Source organism: Macaca thibetana, chromosome 14 (assembly GCF_024542745.1).
Source record: "Macaca thibetana thibetana isolate TM-01 chromosome 14, ASM2454274v1, whole genome shotgun sequence".
NCBI lineage: Eukaryota > Metazoa > Chordata > Mammalia > Primates > Cercopithecidae > Macaca > Macaca thibetana.
Window position 1 is genome coordinate 59,023,316 of NC_065591.1, and position 24,553 is coordinate 59,047,868.

General features: G+C 42.0%; 2 protein-coding genes across 2 annotated transcripts in view; both read left to right on the forward strand.

Annotated features, from left to right (window-relative positions):
* Positions 1 to 24,553, forward strand: part of TAF10 (TATA-box binding protein associated factor 10) — a 143,139-nt gene that overhangs the window by 75,601 nt on the left and 42,985 nt on the right. The window lies entirely within an intron of this gene.
* Positions 23,343 to 24,553, forward strand: part of DCHS1 (dachsous cadherin-related 1) — a 33,703-nt gene continuing 32,492 nt past the window's right edge. The window contains exon 1 of the mRNA XM_050756031.1: positions 23,343 to 23,632. The gene's annotated coding sequence lies outside the window, so the exon portion shown is untranslated. The remainder of the gene's footprint in view (positions 23,633 to 24,553) is intronic.

Here is a 24,553-nt window from a genome sequence, read left to right on the forward strand (position 1 = left end):
CTAATATGAAACCCAAGATACCTCTATCCTGGATTACTGCAACAACCTCCTAACTTACCTCCCTCTACACTTTGGCTGTAGTGATGGGAATCCGATCATCTTACTTCCCTGGTGATGGTCGCCAGTTGCTTATTTCCTATGGGAAAGAGTCCAGATTCCTTATCATGACTCCCTTCCTAGTTCAGGCATCTACTCATCACTCCAGCTACTTCTTTTGCCTTCCTTTGCTATGCTCTATAAGCATAAAAGTTCCTATTTTGGATGTTTCCCTGTGCACACCTCCCCTGTCCACAACCTTTTGTTAAAGCAGTCCCCGCCGCACAGAGAGCCTTCTCTCTTTTACCTGCTTAACTTACACACAAACTTTTGGCAGCACCTAGGTGGCTCCCCGACCATCCCCACACCTAAATTCATGACTTTGTCAACTGAGGTGCTCTATGTTTCCATAACACACTGAATTTGCCACATTGCATTACAGTTTCCTACAGTGGATTTGTTCCTGAATGGGTTGTAGTGGACAGGCCTAAACTAAGTTAAAGCAGTGAGAATCTAGGCTCTATTCTGCCTAGATGAATAAATTGGCATGTTATTCTAAGTGTCAGTGGGGAACTGGCTTTAGGCAGAAGATAACACTGAGAGTAGCAGATTAGAACAACTAAAACTGCAGCACCAAGAGCTCCCAAACTGGAGTCCTAGTTACGTTGGAATAATAATCTTTTTTAGTGATTATTCCCATTTGGGTCTGAATTTTCTGTTAATTGCTACTAAAAGTAATCTGATAGTTTGTGTACCATTGAACCTTTAAAGAAGTGCTTCTCAAAAATTGTGACTGTGACCTACAGGTCAAAAAACATTTTACATCAGAACAGATCAGTCATAAACATAAATGATTGAAACAAAATCTTCGTAAAAGGTTATTTACCTTTACAAATATGATCTACACTCATATTTTCTACTTGTTCACCTTTTATATGCTGGCCCCAATTCACTAAATTGATTTTACAACCCACTAATGGATTACAATCTACTCTTTGAAAAACACTTTTCATAGCCAGTATTCCAGTGACTAATCATTGCCTTTGCTGGATTAAAATCCAGACATCTAATGACACAAAGGTTATCTATGACCTGGTCCCAGCCACTTCTCAGCCTCCTCTCCTACCACTATTTGCAGCTACCCTTCGTGAGAAACTGCTTGTTATTCCCTGACTGTATTACTACTTGGTATATGATGTTCCCTCTACTATAATGTTTGCCCTCTTTCAAGTCCACTCCTACTTGTCATTCAAATATTTGCTCAGAAGTCACTTTTTTGAGGCCCCAAACTCCATATCACCCTCCAAATGGGCTCAGGCCTCTCTTGTGTACTGTTACGTATAATCCTGTGGGCATACTCCTAACTAGTTGCCTGTCTACTTAACTGATCCCTTCATTCAGCCAAACTGCTGAAGCCAGAGACTGGGACTCATTCTTGGTAACTCTACCATAAGGCCTGATACAAAATCGGTGCTCAATATATGTTCATTAAATAAGGAGGAGTAAGCTACATCCATGCCATATTCAACTCTCTGGCTGAGCTTTACAAACAATAAACATGGTACCACATGCAGAGACAGGGTTAAGCTACACTACTGAGTATACCAAGCAAAATAAATGGTCTCCTGCCTCTTCTGGAACTTAAATGCTAATAATGATTGTCAGGAATGTGAGCATATTTCTAATTCATTTCCCAGACATTTTATATTACAATTTTTTGGAATATTTCTAACCAACCCATAGACAGAAAACACCTATAAATTTTCCAAGACTAGCCAAAAGCTGAAAGATTGCGTTTTTTGTAAAGTGTTGACAGAATTACCCAGGCAAAGCTCAGCACTATTCCAGTGATCCAATTTCTTTCTTTCTTTCTAGTTAACACATCCATCACCACCTATGCTGTACATTATTTCTCCAGAACTTGTTCATCTTATAACTGAAAGTTTAGACCTTTGATCAACATCTCTATTTCCCTCACACCTCAGACCCTGGCAACGACTGTTCTACTATGTTTCTATGAGTTCAATGTTTTTAAATTTCATATATGAATGAGATCATACATAATTTTCTTTCTAACTTATTCACTTAGCATAATGTTCTCCTGGTTTATCCATGTTGTCATGAATGGCAGGATTTCCTTTTTTATGGCTAAATACAATTCCATTATATATAAATATACTACATTCACTTTATCTATTTATGTGTTGGCAGACAGTTAGATTTTTTCTGTATCTTGGCTATTGTAAATAAGCCTGCAGTGAACATGGGAATGCAGATATCTCTCTTCAGGATCCTGATTTTGTTTCCCAGAAGTGGGATTGCTGGATCATAGGGTAGTTCTATTTTTAATTTTTTGAAGAACCTTCATACTACTGTTTCCCATAGTGGCTGTACCAATTTACATTCCCACCAAGAGTGTACAAGTGTTCCCCTTTCTCCACATCCTCATCAACACTTGTCATCTCCTATCTTTTTTTTTTAATAGCCATGCTAAAAAGTGTGGGATGATATCTCATTATGGTTTTGATTTACATTTCTCTGATGATTAGTGGTGCTGAACACTTTTTCATGTATTGCTTCTTTAGAAAATATTCAGATCCTTTGCTCATTTTCAAATCAGATTTTTTGTGTTTTCTTGATATTGAGTTGTATGAGTTCCTTATATATTTTGGATATCAGCCCCTTATCAGATATGGTTTGCAAATATTTTCTCCCATTCGGTAGGTTGCTTTTTCATTTTGTTGATTGTTTCCTTTGATGTACAGAGCCTTTTAGTTTGATGTGGTCCAACTTGTTTATTTTCATTTTGTTTGCCTATGCTTTTCGTGTCATATCTGAAAAATCATTGCCAAGGCCAATGTCAAGGAGCTGTTCCCCTATGTTTTCTTCTGAGAGTTTTACAGTTTCACATCTTACATTTAAGTCTTGAATCCATTCCAAATTCATTTTTATATGGTATAATACAAGGGTCCAATTTTGTCATTTTGCATATGTCTATCCAGTTTTCCCAACACTATTTATTGAAGGGACTTTTTGTTCCCCATTGTGTATTCTTGGTGCCTCATCAAAGATTAGCTGACCAGCTGGGCATAGTGGCTCACACCTATGATCCCAGCACCTCGAGAGGCAGGGGCAGGAGGATCACTTGAGCACAAGAGTTTGAAACCAGGCTGGGCAACATCCGGAGACCTCATCTCTACAAAAAAATCCAGAAAATTAGCTGAATATGGTGGTGTATGCTTATAGTCCCAGCTCCTCAGGAGGCTGAGATGGAAAGACCACTTGAGCCCGGGAAGTCAGGGCTGCAGTGAGCCAAGATTGTGCCTCTGCACTCCAATCTGGGAAACACAGTGAGACCCTATTTTAAAAAAAAAATCAGTTGATCATATGACCATATATGCATGAATTTATTTCTGAGTTCTCAATCCTGTTTTATTGGTCTGTGTGTCTATGTTTAGGATGTACATGCAAAACAGTATGGTACATAATGTTTTGATTGCCGTAACTTTGTAATGTAGTTTGAAATCAGCAAAGGTGATGCCTCCAGCTTTGTTCTTTATCAAGATTATTTATTCTATTTGGAGTCTTTCATGGTTCTATACTAATTTTAGGATTTTTTTCTACATCTATGAAAAATACTATGGAATTTCATAGGGATTGAATTGAATGTGTAGATTACTTTGGGTAACGTGGACATTTTAATATTATTAATTCTTCCAATCCATAAACATGGAATGTATTTCCAGCTATTTGTTCTTTTTTAGTTTCTTTCATTGGCACCTCATAGTTTTCAGTGTATAGATCTTTTGTGTGTGTGTGTGTGTGTGTGTGTAGATTTTTCACCTCCTTGGTTAAATTTATTCTTAAGATTTTATTCTTTTTGATGCTGTTATAAACAGGATTGTTTTCTTTGTTTCCTTTTGCAGTCTAGTTTTACATTATACATTCTTCATTACAACAATGGTATAATTATATTGTTCAGCACTCATTCCTAAATCGTGGACTACTTAAGAGCATAAACACATCTAATTCACTTTTCTCACCACCCTGTAAAGAACATGAGACAAAATAGGCATCTATAAATGTCTGTTGAATGAATCAATGTGTTATACTGAGTTCTTCTGCTTAGCTCTGTCTTTTGGACTCACTGACTCCTCCCTTCTCCTGTTTCCTCCTTTTTCATCTAAAAAAGAACTTCCTGCAAAGCTGATTCCCTATTGTTCATGCCTGGGTAATGTTTGTACCCTTAAGGCTTTCCTCTATGTGCTCTTAAATGCATGGGCTCCTTTAGTGCTGGGATATAAATGTGTTAGTTATTGACGTTTTGGTTTTGTTTTTGTTTTTTGAGGCGATTCTCCTGCCTCAGCCTCCCAAGTAGCTGGGATTACAGGTGCCTGCCACGAGGCTTGGCTAATTTTTGTATTTTTAGTAGAGATGGATTTTCACCATGTTGGCCAGGCTGGTCTCGAACTCCTGATCTCAGGTGATCCGCCTGCCTCGGCCTCCCAAAGTACTGGGATTACAGGCGTGAGCCACTGAGCCCAGCCTTAAATTTGGTAGTTAAATCTGAGATATCTTAATAATAGAAATGGTTTGTGTGGTTACATTTCCAGGAAAGGACTTTAAACTTTTCTGATATTTTTGCATTCTGTTCCACAACATATCTATTTAATATAAAAATAATGTTTTAATTCTCACAAGTTAAATATTGTACATTACACACACACACATGAATGCACACAATTTTCTATCAAAATTAATGTCTTGGGAAGACAAGCCTTGTTTACACTGTGGTTTCATATATACCTTGGTACACCACTGTGTAGCCCAGCATGGGAAGCACAGCATTAAAGAGTTTTTCTGCTATTCACTTGAAAACACAAAAGGAGATAAAAACACAAAAGCTGTACCTAGGGATGTCACGGAAGACTTAATGACATTGTCCTGGCTTAATTTCTAACTACTTTTCCCTAAAATGGTTTCAGAACCTTTCCTACAATTATCTTCTCCTTTTATCCCAGAAGGAATAAAAAGAAAAAGAAGATAGTTCAGCTTCATATGTGCTGCATTTGAGATTCCTGGGAGCATCTGGAGCTTGAGGAAGAGGTTTTTGCTGGAAGAACAGATTTGGGAGTTGTCAGCAATTAAAGCTAAATAAATGGATAGAGTGACTCAGAGTATATACGTAGAGCAAGAGGAGGCTGAGGTCAGACAGTAGGGAACAGACAGGATAGAGAACTTTTGAAGGAGACAGAAGTTTTTAAGAGAGGAAAGGAAACTGCAAAATTCACCACAGTACCTAGCACGTGTCTTCTTTGTCATAGGAGGCACTCAATAAATAATCAGTTAACTTAGCAAGCATATTTCTTCTCCGTCCAAAGCACTATGCTTTGAAATATAGGGGTGGCCCCTCAAAGGCCCAAAAGACCCGTTAGAGAGACAGATCATAAATAACTACAACATAGTAAAACAGGTACTATGTACATGGTTGTACCTGAGGCCTACTGGAGTACCAAGAAAGGAGGCGGTCCATGCAGAACTTCTCAGAAGAAACAATGCTAGGGCTAAATCTTGAAGAATGATTAGGAAATCATCAAGCATTGGGGAAAGAAGTCAGTTTGGAGGGCATTCCATGCAGCAAGATCAGCAGGTATTAATGCATTGAATTATGAAATCGTATAGAGTGGTTGAGAAATTCCAAGTAATTTTGCACAGCAGGGATTTAGGATTGGAGGAAAAAGTAAAGGAAGTGAAGCAGGAAAGCCAGGCAAGACCAGGTTACAAAGTACCCTGTAAGATAATGATAAAGTGTTTGGATTTTATCCTGAAGACTAAGGGAAGCCACTGGTATTTTAAAATGGAGAAAAGAGGGATAAGAGTAACATTTCAGAAGGATCATCCGTGCATCAGATTGTAAGATAGGTGAGAGGGACAAGATTAGAAGTTGGTAAACCAAATAGGAAGCAAATTAAGGAGTCTAAGGGGAGTTGGAAACCCAGATTAGGCCAAAAACAGGGAAGACCTAGAGAAGCTGACAGAACAAACAGCCAATAGAAAAGGTAGAATAGACTAGACACATTGTATGTGATTACATGAGGTGGAGGAGAAACTAAGAGTCAAGATAACACCAGGTTTCTGTTTGGGTAGTTGGGTAGAGAAATTCTATTCACATATTCACAGAGAATGAGCATAAGTAAGAGGGGAAGTAGATCAGTAGTTACAGTGATGAACTTGGTTGTAAATATACTCATGTTAAGGAACTGTCTTGTCAACAATTGTTCTGGAGCTCAGAGGATAGATGTAAGCTAGCAATTCAAACTTGAGAGTCATACACACATACATGGGAAATGGAGCAATTGGTTTAGATGAGATTTCTCAAACAGGAAATATAGGGGAAGAAGAGAAAGAGTCCTAGCTGTCTCAGAATCCAGAGGAACAGAGTGTTGAAAATGTCAATTTGAGTGTATCTCCCCCAGTCGATTGTGAGTTATTGGGGGGCAGACAATAGTTAATTTTGTATTCTCAGAACCTAACATTGGCCAGGCTCCAGAGTATTGGTTTAAAGACTATCTTTGGCCATCGGACTTGGAAATTAGCACATTCACTGTTGACCTCTGATGGAGTTGTCTCTTGAGAAAGGCAAAAGCAGAAACCGTAAAGATAGCTCAAGAAGTTTGGTGACCATGGAAAGGGAGGATGAGACAGAGACACATCAACAACTTGAAAGGGAGGCACATTTAAAAATCCATTTTGGGGATTTTTTTTTTTTTGCAAGGTCATTTAGCTGTACAGATAGACACTTAAAGGGTATGTGTAAATTGAGGGAAAAATCCAAAATGTTGGGTTGAGAGCAAGAAGAAAGGGAGCTTTCTTCTCATTCCTTATTGTTGCTTCCATAGCTCCTTCATTTTTGTGCAAAGTCCCTTATCTTTTGGGACTCAGAACGTTGGTTGTACCACTTCCTCTTAATGGTCTTGGCCTTAGCTGCTAAGGGATAAGGATCCTAGGGCATCTGTTAGCCCAACCGGCAGGAAGTCAGTTGGCAAGCTTGCAGTTTAAGCATGTCTACCTCTCAGGAGAAAGCATGCACAGTATATACTCCAGAGCTAGTAAAAAAAAAAAAAAAAAAATTATATATATATATATCTCATTAAATTCGGACAATCAGAGACCTAACAGGATGGTCTAGAGAAGATTGCAAGAACACATGAATTCAAAACCTGACTGAGTAGTCAATACGGAGCTGGCAGAGATAGAAGCAAATACAGGAAGGTAAAGACCTCTCTACAGAAGTTCTGCAAACACTTGAGAACAAGATTGCCTTCCCCATCCCACCTTTTTAATGACAGGATGGTTCATTCATGCTGGGCTAATGGAGTTTGGGGTTGGGAGAAGACAGCTCCTAATCACTCACAGATTCAGTGAGGTCTTAGTCTTAGAGTCTTGCTCACCATCCCAAGACCTGCTATCATTCCATACATGTGCTTGCCCCATCCATTTAGTTGCTCCATCCAAGTCTCTAGCCCCACTGTTCTACATTGTCCTCACCTCCAGTAACCCATCCAACTAGCCCACTCTGTTTACCAGGCCTCTAGCCCTTTCGTGATGAGATCTGCTTTACCCCTGAAATTTTGCCCTCCAGAATCTCACTCTGTAAACCCAGCTTCTTGTCTCTGGTTCCCTCATCCCCTTAAACACAGATGTTAAACCTCTAACTTCTTGAAACTCCAGTCCTTTGGACTCTCTCTTTTATCCTTTCATGTACCAAGCCTTTCTTCCTTTTCAGCCCAGCCTGGATGTCATGAGCCAACACCACCATTCTCATGCCATGCCCTGTTGAACCTCTTGTCTTTTTCTCCCACCTACCTACTAATCACCAGATTTCTCTACCCCTGTGCCTTCTTCACTGAACGCTCCTAGAAACAAGAAGCATCAACAACTATTAGAACTGGCACCAACAGAGCTGGGTCCTGAACACAACTGAGCAAGCTTGGGTTGCCCAGTTCCATCACCTCACTGACTCCTGCGAACTTTCTCCACCTTTCTTTTCTTTTCTTTTTTTTTTTTTTTACCAAGATGGAGTCTTGCTCTGTCACACAGCCTGGAGTGCAGTGGCACGATCTCAGCTCACTATAACCTCCGTCTCCCAGGTTCAAGGGATTCTCCTACCTCAGCCTCCCAAGTAGCTGGGACTACAGGCATGTGCCAGCACAACTGGCTAATTTTTTTTTTTTTTTTTTTTTTGTGTGTGTGTGTGTGGTTTTAGTAGAGATGGGGTTTTCCACGTTGGCCAGTCTGGTATCAAACTCCTGACCTCAGATGATCTGCCTACCTCAGCCTCCCAAAGTGCTGAGATTACAGGTGTGAGCCACCCTGCCCAGCCTTTCTCCACTTTTCTTGAACCCTCTACTTCACCTTCACCTCACTGCCTATTTTGCAAAAAAAAAAGGGTCTGTAGGCAAAGTTCTCTCAATTCCCTGTCCTTGTGATCCTTATCTGTACCCACAAACTAGGCAATTAGTTGAAAGAGTTTTTACTGAAGACAGTTCACCCAATGACCAAGCTACCCAAAGTCCAATTCACCAAATTTTCCAAATTTATCAACTTAGAAAAATCTGCTTTTGGACACCAAAATCTAATTTGATGAAATTATCAATCAAAAATTTGTTTATATCAGCAATTTATAAAGTTTATGGCAACTGTGTTGCATGGAAAAGTTTAACAGCTTTATGGATTCTGTTATTTAAGATTTGCAATTGATTTCAGTTTGACTTAGTTTAGTTTTAGTTTTACCAGTTTCTTCATTAGACTCATTGCACAGTGGATTTCAGTCAAGCTCCACTGAATGTCAGTTTTGTGTGTGATACACATTTCAGACACCTATGATTCAAATGCCTAAAACAAACAGATAATGCTCATTTGATCAAGATAATAAAAGTCTCTGAATTTAAAGCGTTGAAATGAGCACTTTCCAACTCACTCTATGAGGCAAGTTAATTACCCTGATACTAAAACCAGACAAAGATGTAACAAGAAAACAAAAATACAGATCAATATTTCATGTGAATATGCAAAATTCCTCAATAAAATACCAGTAAACTGAATCTAACAGCATATAAAAAGAGTTACCACCATGTCAAGTGGGGTTTATCCCAGAAATGCAACATTGGTTTTCCATCCTAAAATCAGTTAATATAATACACCATATCATATCAAGAGAATAATAAATGAAACCACATAATCATTTCAGTATACACAGAAAAGGCATTTGACAAAATTGGACACCTTTTCATCATAAAACACCCAGTTAACTAGGAAAAAAGGGAATTTTTTCAACCTGATAAAAGGCACGTATGAAAAACTGTACCTATCATTATACTTAATATTAAAAGACTGGATGATTTCCCTCTAAAATCAAGAATAACACAAGGAGGTCCACTCTTGCCTCAACACTGTACTAGAGGAAAGAGCCACTGGAAAAGAAAAATAAATAAAAGACTTTTATATTGGAAAGGAAGAAGTAAAACTATCTACTTGCAAGTGACAAGGTATTGTATATAAAAAATCGTAAGGAATTTACAAAAAAAAAAAAACCCTATGAAAACTAATAAATAAGTTCAACAAGATGGGAATACAAAAATCAACTGTATGCAAAAATCAACTGTATTTCTGCAGAGTAACAAGAAACAACTCAAAAAGGAAATTAACAATTCTATTTACAATAGCATCAAATAGAATAAAATGCTCAGGAATAAAGTAAAGGGCAAGACTTATACACTGAAAGCTACAAAACATTGTTGAGAGAAACGTTAAAATGCCTAAATAAATAGAAAGACATTATATGTTCAGGAATTAGAAAATATCACATTATTAAGATGCCAAATTGATTTACAGATTCAACATAATGCCTATCAAAATCACAGCTATGTTTTTGTAGAAATTGCTAAACCAATCCTTAAATTCTTAAAACTTACTACAACATAATCAAGACTGTGTGGTACCAGCATCTGTAGACGTATAGATCAGTGGAATAGAACTGAAAGTCCAGAAGTAAACCATTACATTTTATGTTGTTCATTTTTGACAAAAATGATAAGAAAATTAAATAAAAGAGAAGTCTTACCAACAAATGATGCTCAGACAACTAGATATCCACATGCAAAAGAATAAAATTAGACTGCTACCTCACACCATACACCAAAACTAACTAAAATGGATCATTTACCTAATAAATATAGGAGCTGAAGCTATTAAACTCTTAGAAGAAAACACAGTGGTAAATTTATTGACCTTGGACAATGATTTCTTAGATATGACACCCAAATCACAAGCAACAAAAGGAAAATCAGATAAATCTAACTTCATTAAAATTAAAAATGTTTCTGCTTCAAAGCACACTATCAAGGAAATGAAAAGTCACAAAATGGGAGAAAATATATGCAAATCACATATCTGATAAGGAACTTGTATCTAGGTATATAATTCTTGTATCTAAAGATTCCTTACGGCCTGGCGTGGTGGCTCATGCCTGTAATCCTAGCACTTTGGGAGGCCAAGGTGGGTGGATCACTTGAGGTTAGGAGTTCGAAACCAGCCTGGCCAACATGATGAAACCCTGTCTCTACTAAAAATACAAAAAAATTAGCCAGGTATGGTGGCTGGTGCCTGTAATCTCAGCTTCCTGGGAGTCTGAGGCAGGCACATCCCTTGAACCTGGAAGGCGGAGGTTGCAGTAAGCCAAGATCACACCACTGCACTCCAACCTGGGTGACAGAGTGAAACTCCATCTCAAAAAAAAAAAAAGAATCCTTACAACAACTCAACAAGAAAAAAAAAAAAAGATTTAATGGGCAAAGGATTTAAATAGAGATTTTTTTCCAAAGAAGATATACAGCCAGTTTTTTGCTTCAGCAAGAACTGGAAGCCCCACCAGGTTCTCACTGTAAAGACTGGAGAAAATTTCCTCATGCATCCAGCAGGGGGACAGAAAAAGTAACAAATCTGAAATATACCCAGAGCTCTCTGTTCTCTTTAACAAGGCCTACTCTCAAAGAAAACTGTTTTACTACAGCCTAACCAACTTGAGTTTTACCAAAGCCTAACCAACATAGGGGAAGGGAAATACCCAACCTCAGCCCCATCCAGCCTTCCTATCTCTCTACGGTGGACTGGACAAGTGCTGAGACGCACTTGTCAAGGTCATAGCCCAAGGACATAGGCTCATTAAAAGACTGAGACATAATTATAATTATAAGACTATATAATGCTTCCCTTATCCACCCCAACCTTCTCACTGCATCAGTGGGCTCCTGAATAATGATAACAAGTGTTACAGCTAAAAGAACTGCAAGCCTCAGACCCTATTTAAGAAGGAGTCTCTAGGAAAACCCAAAGGCAAAAGGCAAGACAAAAATAAGGACACTAGGTGTTAGCTTCTGACACCACGGCTACAATAAGTAATAAACACAACCTGACTCCTAGCCAGATAAACATAAAATCTCACATTAAAGGCGTGTCTACCTCAGTTCCTTTTACCTGACACATCATATCTAGTTTCCAAAAAAAAAAAAAAAAAAATTGCAAGACAGGCTAAAAGGAAAAAAAAAAAAATCTGAAAATACAAAACAAGCATCAGAACCAGACTCACATGGTACAGATTTTGGAATTATCAGGCTGGAAATTTAAAATAAGTATGCTTATATGCTAAGGGCTCTAGTGGGAAAACTGGATAGCATACGAGAAAAGATGGATAATGTAAGCAGAGTAAAGGAAACTCTAAGAGACGATCAAAAGGAAATGTTAGAAATTTAAAACAGTGTAATAGAAATAAATAACGTATTTGATGGACTCATCAGTAGAGTGGACAAGGCTGAGGGAAGAATCAGTGAGCTCGAAGATATATCAATAGAAATTTTCCAAACTAAAAAGCAAAGAGAAAAAAGGAATGGGGGGAAAAATGAAACAGACTATCCAAGAAGTGTGAGGCAATAACAAAAGGTGTAACATACCTGTAATGGGAACACCAGAGAAGAAAAAGAGAGAGAGAGAGGAAGGGAAGGGAAGGGAAGGGAAAGGGAGGGGAGGGGAGAGGAGGGGAGGGGAGAGGAGGGGAGGGGAGAGGAGGGGAGGGGAGGGGGGAAGGGAGGGGGAGGGGGAAGAGGAGGAGGAAGAGGAGAAGAAGAAGAAGGAGGAGGAGGAGAAAGAGAGAAAGAGAAAGAGAGAGAGGGAGGGAGGAAGGGAGGAAGGAAGCAAGAGAGAGGGAGGGAAGGAAGGAAGGGAAGAAAGGAAGGAGAAAAGAAAAGAAAAAGAAAGCAAGCAAGAACATAAATATTTAAAGTAATAATGACTCAGAATTTTCTGAAATTAATGACAGCAAGCCACAGACCCAGAAAGCCCAAAGAATACCAAGCATGATAAATATTGAAAAAAATCTATGCCTTGGAATATCATATTGAAACTACAAAGAGAAAATCTTGAAAGAAACCACAGAAGAAGATATACATATAGTCAATAAGCATATAAAAAGATGCTCCGCTGGGTGTGGTGGCTCATGCCTGTCATCCCAGCACTTTGGGAGGCCGAGGCGGGTAGATAACTTGAGGTCAGGAGTTTGAGACCAGCCTGGCCAACATAGTGAAACCCCGTCTCTACCAAAAATACAAAAAATTTAGCTGGGCGTGGTCGTGCATGCCTGTAATCCTAGCTACTTAGGAGGCTGGGGTGGGAGGATAGCTTGAACCTGGGAAGCAGAGATTGCAGTGAGCTGAGATCGTACCACTGCACTCCAGCCTGGGTGACAGAGTGAGATTCTGCCTCAAAAAATAAATAAATAAATAAAATAAAAAAGATGCTCAACATCATTAGTTATTAGGGAAATGGGAATCAAAACCACAAGAATATACCACTTTATACCCAGCTGGATAACAGCAAAATGATGAACAGTAAATGAGGGTTCCAGTTTCTCCACATTCTTCTCAACAAGTGTTTGACACTTGTTTGACCAGTAAATGAACCGTCATTTACTGGTGGTGGGAGTGTTAAATAGTGCAGCTGCTTTAGCAATAGTTTGGCAAATTTTCTCAAATATTTTCTAAAAATGTTAAACATAGAGTTATAACCATATCAGCAATTCCACTCCTAGGTATCTACCCAAGAAGAGAAAAGATGTGTCCACACAAAAATGTATGTACAAGTGTTCATAGCAGCATTACTTATAATAGCCCCAAAGTGGAAACAACCCAAATGTCCATCAGCTGATGAAAAGAAAAACAAAATGTGACATATAAATACAAGGGAATATCTTCAGCCAAGAAATGAAGTACTGATACATGCAATGACATGGATGAATACTGAAAACATGCCAAGTGAAAGAAGCCGGATGCAAAAGGCCACGCGTCGTATGATTCAGTTTATATGAAACGTCCAGAATAGGCAAATTCATAGAGTCAGGAAGTAGATTATTGGTTGCGAGGAGCTGAGGGGACAGCGAATGGAGTAACTGCTAATGGGTGTGGGGTTTCTTTTTGGGTGATGAAAATACTCTGAAATGTGATAGTGGTGATAATGCACAACTCTGTGAATATACTAAAAATTACTGTGAATTGTACACTTTAAAAGGATACACTTTATGGTATATATAGGGTATCTCAATAAAGCTGTTACTTTAAAAAGTAATAAAGCCAAAGTAAAAACCTGACTACTTAGAAGTAGTAACAACTACATAATCAACAGTAAGGAGAAGCAGGGATGCTCCTAAAGTGCAGTATTCCTACTGTGATACAAATGAAACTGACAGAAATTTTGCAAATGTTTCTCAGATGTCACTATAGCAGGAGACCTATTTATCAACGGCCATGATGGTATCTTAGAAAAATTGTCTTTGACTAATTAGTTTATAATATAATTTATATTATTAATTTTATCACTTGTTGTAGTCCCTATTATACGATTTACCAACCAACAAGTGTGGAAATACAGTATGGCTATATTTCAGCCCACATCTCCATTTCTATTGAAAGCACAAATGCACAAAAAATATTAAAGAAAAAGGAAAACTATTGGATTGAAAATATTTTGGAAGAAATAATTCCCCCCCTCCCAGATTGTATATGAAATTTTTGACATTTGAGTCATTGTACAACCCTTGCAGAGTAAAATGCACAAGAAATTCCCATTCCCCAAAGTCACAGATCCAAAATAAGGAAAAACTTAGAATACACTGAACTTTGGCAAGCCATGGCAAAATGATTTCAGTGAAACAGCTGCAAATAAATTAAAAGTGCAACTAAACTAAACTAAACTCAAAATTGTCAACTGATACTTTGTAGAAATTATTAAAAGTAGTTAAAATCAGCCGAACCATGCAAATTGTTGTAAACTTCACACATAACTAAAAGAAACCAACTTTTGGTAAACTGACAAAATTGATAAGTTCCAACAAATTGATCACTCTGTGATTGAAACTGAAATCCACAGGACTGGCTTTCCTTACTTCCCATCCCAGTGGATAGGAGTCCTTCCTCTTCTCCATATTTAATCCTCCACCTATGTTCTAGATTCCATTTCCTTCTACTTTCTCTGGCTCTTGCTCTGTGGGAGAGCATAGGGAGTTTCCTTTTCCTTTCCTAGAGCCTCTACAGGGAGTTGAAGTCCTTCGGAGCCTAGAAAACATCCTCACTCTTAAAAGATCCCAATTCAAACAGTGCTGGACTCTGGCCATTCTTTTTTTAATACTCCTGCTCACTTCTTCCAGGGCTGGGCTGTACCAAGGAGTTCTAATGACTTGTGACTTATAAGTATTTTGAACTAAGGCTTGGAGCAGTCTGAAACCAAGTACTAATGCTACCCAGTGCCTCCATCTCACTAGGAAAGAACAAAAGATTAACAGAACCACTGAAAACTGTCTGCTTTCCACCCTGTCACTCAGGATCATCATTCACAAGGTAGGCCTTTCAGGTCATCTCTCCTTTCTCATTTGGTCATCGCCACATTGATGTGCCCTTCCCTGCCCCTAGTTGACTGGCCCTCCCACTGCTTCCCTGCCTTTTAGCCCTTCCCATCATGGATTCACCCCTCAATCTTTCCTGTTCTGAAACCTCCATTTCATGGTGACAAATTCCTGAACTCTCAGCCCCTTCATATACCTCTGAGCCTCCACTTCCTGTGTAAGAGAACTGGCTTTGCTTAAGTACTGCCCTTCTGCACATATTTCCGTGTATCTTGGAAGGAAGAGGGAAGGAGTCACGACTCTCCAGGCTTCCCAAGGCCTAAATAGAGACAACTATTTCTCCATCCTCACCTCTCAGCCTTTGAAATTATGCCATCTTACACAAGCCTCTACCCTCCTCAGTGTTGTCATGAAATGACTTTCCCTCTTTTTCATCAAGGACTTAGGTGTAGGTGTGTCTCTATCCTTTGTTCTCTTGCCAGTATCCTCAACTACTTGGTCTTTTAGGCCTGTAAGGCCACCAGCTATCACTCCCCTTAACAGTGTCTTCACTCCTCTAAAACTTTCAAGATTTCTAACATTATTGCCTCCCTCGTGCCCATTTTTCACAAAATCCCAACTCCTCTCTAGAGAGAATGAGATCATCAGGTATGATGGCCTCAAATTCCTGCCCTGTCCGCTTTCCTCCCCAACTACCACATACTTATACACATGCCCTTATCTGCACCCCACTCCTCTTCCTTTTCAGTCTTGAAGGAGGAGGTACTTCTTTTCCTGGCAAAGACCAATCCCTCTTTGTTGTGATGCTTAATTATTCAGTCCTTCCTCTCTCCTCTGGGGCCTTGCTCCATTCTCTCCATGAGCTCCTTACCTGGGATGTTAAACATGCTCTTGTTGCCTTCTTCCAAAGAGCTCTCTGCCAACCCTTTCTGCTCCCACTCCTCCTGCCAATACCCCACCCCACCCCACCCTCCCACCCAGGTTATCTATCCTCTCTCTTTTCTCTTGCATTCACTGAGTAACGGTACTTGATTCTGTTGTCTCACTAACATCCTTTCTTTATTCTGAAACAACCACCCCCTTCATGTCAGCCATTCACTTAACAAATACTGACTGAACATCACCTATGTGCATATATGTGCTACAGTGGTGAACAAACCAGCTTTACCATTTAGTGAAGTATATAGACATTTAACCAAATATTCACATACTAGAATGAATATAAACTTGCCACTGTGATAACTGCCACAGAGGAGAAGTACCAGGCACTATGACAACCAGGCACTATGACAATATGGGGATTATTACTAGTATTATTATTATTATTATTATTATTATTATTTTGGAGATGGAATCTCACTCTGTCACTGAGGCTAGAGTGCAGTGGTACAATCACATCTCAATTCAGCCTCAAATTCCCAGGCTCAAACAATCCTCCCACCTCAGCCTCCCAAGCAGCTGGGACTACAGGCACACACCACCACACTTGGCTAGTTTTTGTGGTAACAAAGGTCTCCCTTTGTCACCCAGGCTGGAGTGCAGTGGTGTCATCACGGCTCACTGCAGCATCAACCTACTGGGCTCAAGTGACTTCTCCCACTTTAACCTCCACACACCCCCCACCTCCCTCCCCTGAGTAAATGAGACTACAGACACTTGCTACCACCTGGCTAATTTTTTGTATTTTTTGTAGAGATAGAGTTTCAGTATGCCAGTACCAGGCACTATGACAATATGGGGATTTGCCCTAAAGAAGTCAAAGAAGATATCTGTGATGAAGTGGTGCTTCAGCTGAGATCTGAAGGGTAAATGAAAGGTCAATTAACAGAAGAAGGGACGAAAGTATGCCCTAAACAAAAGGGCACATGTATGCCAAAGCATTTTTAATAATCAGTCTGAATGGGAGCTGCTGTCTTTTAAGTGACCTGGCCCCCTGCTCCCAAGATTGATCTGGATGGGCATATAATCTCCCCCTCCCTGAGTATGGGACTTAGTGACTCACTTCTAAAGAACAGAATACAGTAAGGGGGAAAGTAGCCTTACAGGGAGAGATCTTAATGCAGTGACTAAGGTCAACATTACCCGTGAAAATTCATTTATATCATGCACCCCCTGATATGACATATAGAGAAGGCACTTCAGCTCTGTGGTAGTCTCTCTCCCCAGTTTAATCACATGGAAAACAGCAGAGAAATCCAAATTGAGGGACACTCTACAAATTACCTAGCCAGTACTCTTCAAAATTGTCAAGGTCATTAAAAAAAAGAGCAAAGATGGAGACACTGTCACAGACCAGAGGAAACTAACTAAACACGATGACTAAATACAAGGTATCCTGGATTGAATCCTGGGATAGGAAAAGGACATTAGTGGAAAAACTGGTGAAATCAGAACAAAGTCTGGAATTTAGTTAATAATGACGTACTGGCTCGGTGCAGTGGCTCGTGCCTATAATTCCAGTATTTTGGGAGGCCAAGGTGGGAGGATCACTTGAGGCCAGGAGTTCAAGACCAGCCTTGGAAACATAGTGAGACCCCTACACTCTACAAAAAATTAAAAAATAAAAAAACTAGGCTGGGCGTGGTGGCTGACATCTGTAATGCCAACATTTTGGGAGGCCAAGGCGGGCAGATTGCTTGAGCTCAGGAGTTCCAGACCAGCCTGGTCTGGAAACTGATGAAACTTTGTCTCTACAAAAAATACAAAAAATTAGCCAGGTGGTAGCAAGTGTCTGTAGTCTCATTTACTCAGGGGAGGGAGGTGGGGGGTGTGTGGAGGTTAAAGTGGGAGAAATCACTTGAGCCCAGTAGGTTGAGGCTATAGTGAGCCATGATGACACCACTACACTCCAGCCTGGGTGACAAAGGGAGACCTTTGTTACCATGAAAAGTAGCCAAGTGTGGTGGTGTGTGCCTGTAGTCCCAGCTGCTTGGGAGGCTGAGGTGGGAGGATTGTTTGAGCCTGGGAATTTGAGGTTGAATTGAGATGTTACTGTACCACTGCACTCTAGCCTCAGTGACAGAGTGAGATTCCATCTCCAAAATAATAATAATAATAGTAATAATAATAACAATATACCAATAGTTAGAGGAAGCTCAGTGAGGTATATGGGAACTCCCAGTACTATCTTTGCAACTTTTCTATAAATCTAAAATTATCCCCAAATAAAAAGTTCATAAAAAAATCAGTAGGAGAAAATGAAGCTGATAAACAAAATAAAATGAAATGAAAAACAGAAACCAGAGACACAAAGAAAGTCTTAATGGGCTTTCAGTTTCTGGTTCCATTAGCCAGTTGTCTCCCAACTTTAGCTATCTGGGCCAATAAATATACCTTTCCTTCCTAAATGAATTCAAATTGGGTTTCTTTCATGTGCAATCAACTTTTCACTCTTCCACACACAACACTATTGTTTTACTTCCACTTCACCTTTCCTCCCTGTGGCCTGGTGTCTTTCCCCTCCTCTCCTTTGATACGAAGATCATCGGCCGTCTCCTGATTCCAGAATCTAATGAAGACCTCTCAGACTCATCTTCCTGCAATATTTTTACTCTGATGAGAACTCTCATTCTAGTGGTTGTTTCTTCGTTTTCTTTCTATGATACCACATCAGATGCTACTTTTTTTGTGTGTGTGAGACGGAGTCTCACTCCGTCGCCTAGGCTGGAGTGCAGTGGCATGATCTCAGTTCACTGCAACCTCCGCTTACTGGGTTCAGGCGATTCTTCTGCCTCAGCCTCCCGAGTAGCTGGGACTACAGGCACGCACCACTGCGCCCAGCTAATTTTTGTATTTTTAGAGACGGGGTTTCACCATGTTGGCCCAGGCTGGTCTCAAACTCCTGACCTCATGATCTGCTGCCCGTCTTGGCCTCCCAAAGTGCTGGGATTACAGGCATGAGCCACCGAACTGGCCAAGATACTACTTTTATTTAAGTATTACCTTGTTGCCTGCTTCTTCTCAATCTCTTTCATGACTCTTCTTTTTTTGCCCATGTCTTAAAGGCTGCCTAGATGCTGTTCTCACTTCATGCTCTCTGTGGGAGGCCACATGCATTCACACAATACCACTTACCACCTGCATACTAACTGCTTTGAAATATCTACCCTCAACTCAACTCTCTTCTGAGTTCCAAATTTTATACTCAATCACCTATTAGACATCTTTATTTGGATATCTCACATGCATCTTAAACTCATATATCCAAAACCCAACTCACCATCTTACCTTCTCCCCACAAACCTGCTTCTCTGTTGCTTCCCCAGTTTCCTAAGTAGCATTACTAATATACAACCCAAGAACATGGAAGCCGTCTTAGAATCCTCCCATGCTACACCCTTTACTTCTAGTAGTTTTCTAAACTGTAATTTCTCTCTTATCTTACTCCTCTTTTCTAATCCTACTATCGCTACCTTAGTTTAGACCCTCATTATAAGCTGGGAAATAGCCAAAATTATGTTGATGACACATAACCTGTCCATTTCATTTATCTTATTAAATAAACCCTTCAATGGCTCCTCAGAGCCTGGACCATTTGCATGACATATATTTTCCGTGATTTGGCTCCATTTCTCTTTCCTGTTTTTGCTTCCCACACTAGCCCACGTGCTCAACACTCCAGCCAAGCCGGTCTGCACAGGACCACCACCACTGAAGCCTGGATGCCACCCTGCATGGCCAGAGCTATTTTCTTTCATGCTTTTGTGATCTTGAACATGTCACTGTTCATTCTGCCTAAAAGTCCCTTCTCTAACTTTTCCCTCTGCTATGCTTCTAATCCTTCAAATCCAGTTCCATTGTCATCTCTGTGACACTATTTGCTGATGTCCTAGCCCCTGTCTGGATTAGGAAACCCCCTATATCCACAACCCCATGCTCTCCTCTACTGTACCTTCTGTTGTCAGTTGGCAGGTCTGTCTTTACAGCTTACCGTGAGTTCCTTAGTCATGTCTTAATTTATATATTTTAACTATAAAGCTGCACATAGCAGGCACTTAAATGTGTCTTCAATAAATGAAGGAAGAAAATAAATGAATTTAGATGCTCCTATTTGAAAAGCTTCCTCATCCCCTAAAACTCCTGTCCCTTACCCCAGTTATAGGTCTCTCTCCAGCCCTGTACTTAGGCCTCCTTAAAGAATAAGCTCTACTCCAAGTCTTCAGTTTCTCACCTTCCATTCACTCCTTAATTACTGAGCGCTAATTAGCTTTCATCCTTACCACTCCACCTACCACGCTGTCCCCAAGGTCACCAGCCTGCTCCCTAGGCCCCAGCCAAATCCAGTGGATACTTTTCAGTCCTTACCTCACTGGCCTCCTCTGTGTCATTCCACACTAATGACCTCTCCTCACTTCATGGCTTCTTCCGTGGCCATTCCCTGGGCTTCAATGGCACCACTCACCTCCCTTTCTTTCTCCTCCATGTCTGGCTACGCCTTCTCACTTTCCTTTGAGGGCTCCTCCTCTTCTCAACCTTTAGATGTTGGAGCTTCTCAGCATCTGTCCTAGACCTTCTTTTCTTCCTAATGTACATGCTCTCCCTCAGCAATATCATTCACTCCCTTACCTTCACTTATCATTTGTCACACTTACTATACAATATAGCTTACCATATACAAAGCAACCCAAATTGGGTTGCTGAGGACATTTCAGGTTAATGAGTCTTGCCCAAAGAGTAATTTTTCATTTTTTCCCAGTGAGAAGATCCAAAAAGCTTTTCAACCAACCTAGAAATATAAAACTTTAAGGATGAGGATGAAACAATCAAAAGTGTAATTCTATGAGTTAATGGACTTTACTGTACATATATTTAAATTCATATATCATATAAAAATATATAATTGATATTGTCTTTTCCATTCTCATAACTTATTAAACAATTTTATGCATACTCTTAACACAGGCAGTGTCTTTCTCATCATTAGGATCACTTTTTCAGCCATCTTACATGTTTTCCCAGAACAGATGTCCTCTTCAGTCTAAGCGAAGGGCTTGGGAGAGGACACAGAACAGTTTGAATTTACAGATGATGCAGTCCTTGGAAACTTTATCCTAAGTCCCAAGTTTCATTTGCATCACACTAGGGCAGTTGGTTTTTTGCATGCAACCTGCCTGAGTATATTCATGACTTCAAAACATCACTTAATGTAATGCCTTTTAAAAATTATATTTCTGTTAACTTTTTTACTGAAATATAGCATCTATACAGAAAAGGCCACAAGTCATCATAAGTGCTCAGCTCAATGAACTGTCAGAGTGAAACATCACTCAGGTTCATATAACCACTCAGGTCAAGAAATAGAACATTTTCGGCATTCCAGAAACCTCTTCCAAGTACTACTGTATTGCTTTTTAAAGCAATCTTTAAAAAGCATATTTTGATACATCCAACACATGCGGTTATGAGGTCATACTACCAGAAATAGTTACCAAAGCTGTGTTAAATTTCTTTGACTACAATACATCCAAAATAGCGTTGTTGAGGACATTTCAGGTTAATGGGTCTTACCCAAACAGTAAAAATAGTTAGCATTTATTGGGAACTTACTATATAGTGCCAGGTATATAGTGCTTTATATATATTACATAATTTAATCCTTAGGCCCACTTTATAGATGAGAAAACTGAGGCAGAGACAAGTTAAGTAACTTTCCCAAAGCCACACAGCTTGTAAATAGGAGAGTCTGTACCCCGAGCCAGGGAGTCTGGCTCCAGTTCACAAGCTTAGTCACCATACCATACTTCTCTATCCAGTGGTTTGTTGTTCAAAATAAAGTAAATGAGAGCAAACCCTGTAATATGAGAAACTTTGTAAGGACTCAAATATAAGGTTACTCCCTCTTTCCTGAGGGATGATTTTGGAAAAACAAAAAAGCAAAAACCTCACCCTATATTCAAGCTTATACGGCATTTGCAGATGAATCCCAAATATTTATGTCCATCCCAGACCGCTCCTCTAAGTTGCAGACCTACCTACCCAACCAGCACTTCAAAGTTAGCAGCCCCTAGTCACAGTCATCACCTCCTCATACCAACCCCCTGCAGCCTCCTCCTGCTCCTTTTGTGGAGCACAGCCAGCCTCACCACCATCCACCCAGCTGCCCAAGCCAGAGCCATGGATATGATCAAGGACCCCAGCCTCTCCCTCACTCCTCTTCCAAAATCACACTCTCTTCTTCTTCAACTGAAACTTTGTTCCTTCTCCACAGAAATTCCTGCTTTCTTTGTGCCATTTGTACACATCTCAAGTCCAGAAAACCCGTTTTTCTCACAGTCTACTCGCAGTCCTAAGGAAGAAAGACAGGAGTCAGAACTCTCCCAGTTCCTTTAAGATTGCTTGCTCTCTGTCTTTGTATGATTTCCCCTCTCCCCATATTCTCTCCCAAGTTGGTTTTTTCAGCCCCTTCCCACTTCCCTGCCCGGTTTCCTCCTCACTTTATTTTTCTAGGGAGTGTATTGTGAGTGGGACCACCATCCCCGAAGCTCTTCTTTCCAATACCTCCCGATCTCTACCCTCAAATTTGGGATAAAGAGAAAGTGGGGAAAAGGGAGCCTGGGGGTGAAGGAGAGAAAAGAGATAGAAATCATGGGATAATGAAAAGTGACTAACAGGGGAGAAGGCTGAGGTTACGAAGGAAGAAGGGGAAGCAAAATCGGGTAAGGAAAAGGGCAGGGGTGAGAAAAGGGAATGGGGAGAAGTCGTGAGGAAAAGGGGATGATGAGGTGAGGCGAAAGACACAGGGAGAAGGGGATGGGGAGAAAGAGGTGGGGAGGAGAGACGGGGACAAAGGGATAGGAAGAAGAGGATAAGAGAAGAGGTAGGGAAGGAGATGGAGAGAATATGATGTGAAGAGGCTGGAGAGAGATCGAGCAGAAGGGATAAGGAGAAGAGAAAGGCGAGAAGAAGCGGGGAGAAAAGGATGGAGAAGGGGCGAGAAGAAGGGGATGGGAGAAAGGCAGAGGGGAATGGAGATAACGGTTGGGAAAAAGAAGGGGCGAGAGGGAGACCGGGGCAGTGAGGGAGAAGAGGGGAATAGGGGATGGAAAGAAGATGGAAGAGGAGGAGGTGAGCAGCAGGGAACGGAGAGAAGGGGAAGAGACGAGAGGGCGTAGAGAACCGAATCGGAGGAGAGGACGGGAGAAGTGACAGGGAGAAGGGAAGGGAACCGGGACGGGGGCGCGGCGCCGCGGGGCGCTGGGGCCGGATCCGGAGCCGGGGCCTGGGGCCGGGAAGGGGAGGGGCGGAGGGAGGACGGGCGGGCGCGGGGAGAAGGAGGGGGACGGCGGCGCGGAGCGCGGGTGGGGGCGGGGGCGGGGGCTCCGCGGGCGGAGGGGCGGGGGCTCGGGTTACCGCGCGGAGGGCGGGGGGAGGGGAGGGGAGGGGAGGGGGCGCGGGGCCGCGGCTGCGAAGCTCGCATCCTCGGCCGGGCTGCTGTGCAGGAGGCGGCGCCCAGGCGTCAGCGGACGGACCGATCGACGGCCAAGGGCGCGCGGACGGACGGCGGCTGCCGGGAGGGGATCGCGGGCCTAGGAGACAGCGACTGCGGACGATGCGCGGCCCCAGGCCCCGCGCGGGCGGGCGCTGCCCGGGGGGCTGACCGCGGCCGGACGGCGCCCCAGCACCAGGCGAGGGAGCCGGAGTCGCGCGGAGGTCAGTGCCCGCGCCCGCCCGGCCCGTCCGGCCGCGCCCGCCCTGCCTGCCGGCCTCCCCGGGGCTGCGGCGACGGCTGCGGCGGAGCCGGGGGCTTTGTTCTGAGCCGGAGACAATGGGGGAGGGGGGGCCTGGGCCTGCGGGACCCAGGCGAGCGTGAACGTGAGCGTGGGGGCAGGGCCTGGGGGTCTTTGTGTGCGTGTGTCATCGAGTCGGGGAGGGTGGCGGCGTGAGCGTGCGCCGGGGTTGTGGGGTGCGACAGTATTATGTGCCAGTGCATCGTCGGAGTGTGTCAGTGCGTGTCACTGTGAGGTTGTATGTCCTTGGGTGTCTCTCTGACTGTATGTGCATGTGCGTGTCACTCAGGGTGTGAGGGTCAGAAGGAGCGTGTGTCATGGTGAGCGAGTCCCTGTGAGGGTGTGTTGCCCGCTTTGCGGGAGCCCATGTGTCAGAATGTGGAGGATGGGTGTGTGACAGAGACCAACTGAGACAGAGACAAAGAAACTGAGCGGGGAGAAGTACAGAGAAGCAGAGGAGAGGAAGGCACAGCCTGAAGTGGATGCAGGGGGGTCACCCAGACGTGTTCTGAGTGGGAGATTCGAGCAACTGGGAGTTTGTGTCCGGGATACCCAGCTCAGAATCCCGTGCAGGGGACAGAGCAAGGTCACCACAGGCGTGGGTCCCACGTGGAGGGGGTGGGGAGAGGGAGGTCTAGAAGCACAATGAACTCAGTGTGGCGGCTGGGCCCACAGCCACAAGGTCATAGGCCAGAAAAATATTGTCGCTTATGTCAACTTCTCAAATACCCATAGGGACACAGTCATAGCCCTACTCAAGCCACAAGAGGACACAGTCCCAGGGAACACACATCCTCGAGAGATACCCTCACAGCTGTCACATGCTTCCAGGAAGCCCACCCCC